At 35.4% G+C, this 3,956-nt stretch overlaps 1 long non-coding RNA gene across 1 annotated transcript; it reads right to left on the reverse strand.

Annotated features, from left to right (window-relative positions):
* Positions 1-1,041: 1,041 nt before the first annotated feature.
* Positions 1,042-2,214, reverse strand: LOC137193377 (uncharacterized). Its single transcript, XR_010930794.1, has 3 exons — positions 2,093-2,214; positions 1,838-1,899; positions 1,042-1,610 (listed from the first exon to the last, which is right to left on the reverse strand). It is a non-coding gene; the product is annotated as an uncharacterized lncRNA (long non-coding RNA).
* Between the last annotated feature and the right edge of the window lie 1,742 nt (positions 2,215-3,956).

Below are 3,956 nucleotides of genomic sequence, written 5' to 3' on the forward strand. Positions count from 1 at the left end.
GGCTGAGAGCATTTAGATGTTTTCATATTCAAGTACATTGTCACATGTTTTACTTTGCTCAATATTTTCTAATTCCAGGTAAGAATCTGTGGAATTCTTCTCATCATTTTATCTCTCCACTGATTTGGATTTTCTGGTCAAAACAGTACAATGTAAATATTTGTTTTAATACAAAGTTGCAGCAACTGTATTAAATTAACAATGAAGATAATATACAATTTAGAATCAAGATGACCCCTTGTCATCTAGTTTAGAGTGATGTAGACAACGTGGGGTCAAACCTCCTCTGGTACCTTTTACTGATTCAATACTTACCATCTCCACTAGAGGTCAGGAGAGTTTCACATGCAGCTAATGTGACTATCTGTTCAGAGATAACACCATCACCATTTCTTTACCCTCCTCTGTTTGTTTCAACAAAACCCTTCAAGTGAAAGTGCTCCTGTGTAGACTATACCATTCCTAAGTGTCTCTGAAAAAGCAGTTGTTAATTAATGTGTGAACAAGTGAAAATTCATATTGTATTTATCAAAAAAATCATCCATCCTACATGAACGCGTAGTGTTTAAACAGTGCAGAAGGTGTCACTGATGAAGTTATGTTGTGGTCACTCTGTGACATAGTCAGAAATACACTGTACATCTAAATGTAGCTGTGGTGGCTGCAGAGCTGCTACATTCTGGCTTTGTTGTATAGTATCTGCCTTAACAACACTCAGTGGAGATTTACTGTATACCATTGTAATGTGAACCATTTTAAAGCATTTATGAGTTAGTATAATGTAATGATCAAGAGGAAAAAAACAAAACAGACCAGAAGCTTTTCTGTCATGTGTGGTTTGTGTGTATGTGTGACTTGAAGAATGATCTGTGTTCTCAACATCTACAATGAACCCTGCAAAATGAAGCCGTTTGATACCTTCAGCAGGCTGTGGTGGAGACAGATGTCCCTGACAGTCAGTTATGCTAGTAACTGTGCAAAGATAACATTTACGTCAATAAGAGACAGTTTTTCTATTTAGACATGTAAAAAAGACTGTTACAGTAATCCAGGCTTGATGAGATAAAAGCATGTATATTCTTGGAAGAATGAATGAACAAATGAACACATGAATGAATTCATATAAATGTGGTTCAGGCCACTAACAGAGGAAAGTCCAAAACAATTAGAAACAATCAGAAACAGTTGAAGTGGAAGTACACAGTGGAAGCACTGATGACTTCATGAACTACTAAATAATACAGCAAAACAACAGTTACTGTATATTTATCCTCATTGGAGAATTGACACAAAAAGTAGAGTTTAGTATGAACTTTTCCAAACAAACAATTGCTTTCAACCTTCACAAAAAATAGGCTAGTTTATACATACACATTTTCTTACAGGTCAGTTATTGATTGTAATGACTGTTGCTTAACTCCAAGCTAAATTACAGAATAGTCTCAATGTATCATCACTAATTAATTCATTATACAACTTCTTGTGACTCTTTACACTCTAGAAGTATTGATGGCAGAATAAGTGCTGAAGTCAGAACTTGCAGTTTTCTTCTTCTTTGGTCTCTGCAATGTCTGACGGATTTCCAGCGCAGCATAACACACATCTTCACCCTATGATTTGACATTTGTTATTTAGAATCATGACCATGTGCATATTTAATACTAACTATATGATTCATTATGAACTATTGTCAAAAACTTTAAAATTTATTTTAATATCATGTGTCTCATCTGTAAGTGTAACATATGTTCACTTATTGGCAAAAATGAAAAGATGAGTGTAGTATGAAACAACAAAACCCCCACAAACTAGAATTCATAAAAGTACTGTAAATTACCTGATTCAGTCTTATTTGACCTCTAGTGTCAGCTGTTTGCTCATCAATCTGAGGTTCTTTAACTGCAGAAATAAATAAAGGATCATCACACCATGTTACAGCCAAACTCACATAATAAATTACAAGCAGAGAGCTTATCTGAATCCAGGTTTCTGTGTGATTCAAAATTCATCTTGTAGATTAAATATTAATTATTATTTCTGAACTATTAAAAGCAAAAAGTTAAACATAAAAAGTGACATATACAGTAGTTACCTGTTTTCTGACAAAGGCGATAAACCAAAAGAGATGAAAGGAGAGAGGAGAGAACAGCAAATGTTGGACACATAGAGAACAGCAGCGTCCAGCACGAATCGCAGTCTTGTAGAGTGTCATAGTGACGAGGCTCTGGATCAAACACAAAGTTGAGGTAGTTTACTTGATTAAACTCTGATCTCATAGAAAAAAATTGCAAAAATGAAAATGTATGTAGTTGTTCATGACCACAGTAATCAGGGAATACAGATATTTCTGTAAACTGTTTGGTTTAAATTAAATTGCACAGGACCTTCTGATGAAGAAAAAAAAATACATTTCATGTCATTGTTTTCTGGTCTACCAAGAGCTCTGTTCAGTGTTCTTGGTACAGTATTGACTCTGCCTTGTTGGCCTTCTTTGAGCATTGCCTTTAAAGCAATATTCATAATCATTCTCATTTGAATAATGGATTTTCAGCTTATTCCAACAATAAGTGCAATGTGAAACTTTTGTTCCCTGTTCAGGCCTTTTTTCTCAGATCTCAAATGTAAATTCATTCCAAAACTTACAGTACTATGCAAGTTATGAAAAATACTTGGTGCACATTTAAGAATGACTCACAACGAAGAGGTCACTTATTTGGAAGGGATTCTTTGTTCAAATAATTATATAGTATTTAACTTGTTGCAGCTAATTTTCACATACATGTTTAATATGGTGGACTTCAGACCATAGATATTTCAGTCAAATGATTACATTACTTGAAATCAACCATACTCACAGATATTTCATAGACAAAAAAAAAACAAACTCCTTACCAACTAGGATCCTTGTTGTGACATTGCCATATTCATAAACATATCTGACATTAATGTATTCTTTATCCTCCACTTTCTCCACTCTTGTCTGTTCAGTTCCACAGTAGTAGAGACCCACATCCGAATTAGTGATGTTTAAAATGAGAAGGTCGTAGGATTCAGAAGAAAAGTGTCTCACAAAATGAAAATGGTGGAAGGGCTGCAGAGGACCAGTAGTATTAGTGGCACCTATCAGTGAACTTGTTTTTGTTTTTAAAACAAGAGACGGCTGGTTTTCATGAGAACAGTTCCTGTACCACACTATGAATATTCCTGTTGATAATTTGCAGTCACAGTAGAGAGTGATGTTGTCTCCTGGTCTGACTGTCACTTCCAACACTGATCCAGAAGACTGATCCTGTCTGCAGGAAACAACTCCTGGAATACAATCACAATCACAAAAGCAGGTTAAAATTTGCACAGTGTTAAATGATTTTCACAGCAGATGCTTAACAGCAACAACAACGAGAATAGGTATTGTTTGATTGTCATAATGAAAGCTAATAATTGTAACCTAATCATCCAAAATTTTATCAAGTGAATTACCCAACAGAAAGACCAGAAAAGTGTGCATCTTGTCCATGTGTGATGTTGATCAAGAGTTACAAGACAGAGAAACAGATCTTACTTATAGTCATCATGACCTGCGCAGACTTTTCCATTAAAGGAAAGGTAAGCGTTGATTGGCCAGACAAGTGGAACATTTTTGTCTGTGGTTGTTTTCTATAGCTGTGGTACTGACTGATAATCTGGGCATTGATGTTTCCTCAGTGAACACTTGATAATACATGCAATCTGCTAAACCCCACTACATTCTAACATCCAAATGAGGTGTTACCATTTAGACGGTACACTACAGCCTAGCAATACTTGCTGTAGTACCTTTGTTGTCTGTGTATCTGTGGGTCGCTACAGACATGGAGATTCTGATACATATAAACCAGATGTAGACAGTACTCTAATCCGGCAAAGCTATGAAATAAAATGCATAATTGTACAGTGTAGAGAAGCATCCTTGTCTTAGT

Source organism: Thunnus thynnus, chromosome 12, assembly GCF_963924715.1.
Source record: "Thunnus thynnus chromosome 12, fThuThy2.1, whole genome shotgun sequence".
Classification (NCBI taxonomy): domain Eukaryota; kingdom Metazoa; phylum Chordata; class Actinopteri; order Scombriformes; family Scombridae; genus Thunnus; species Thunnus thynnus.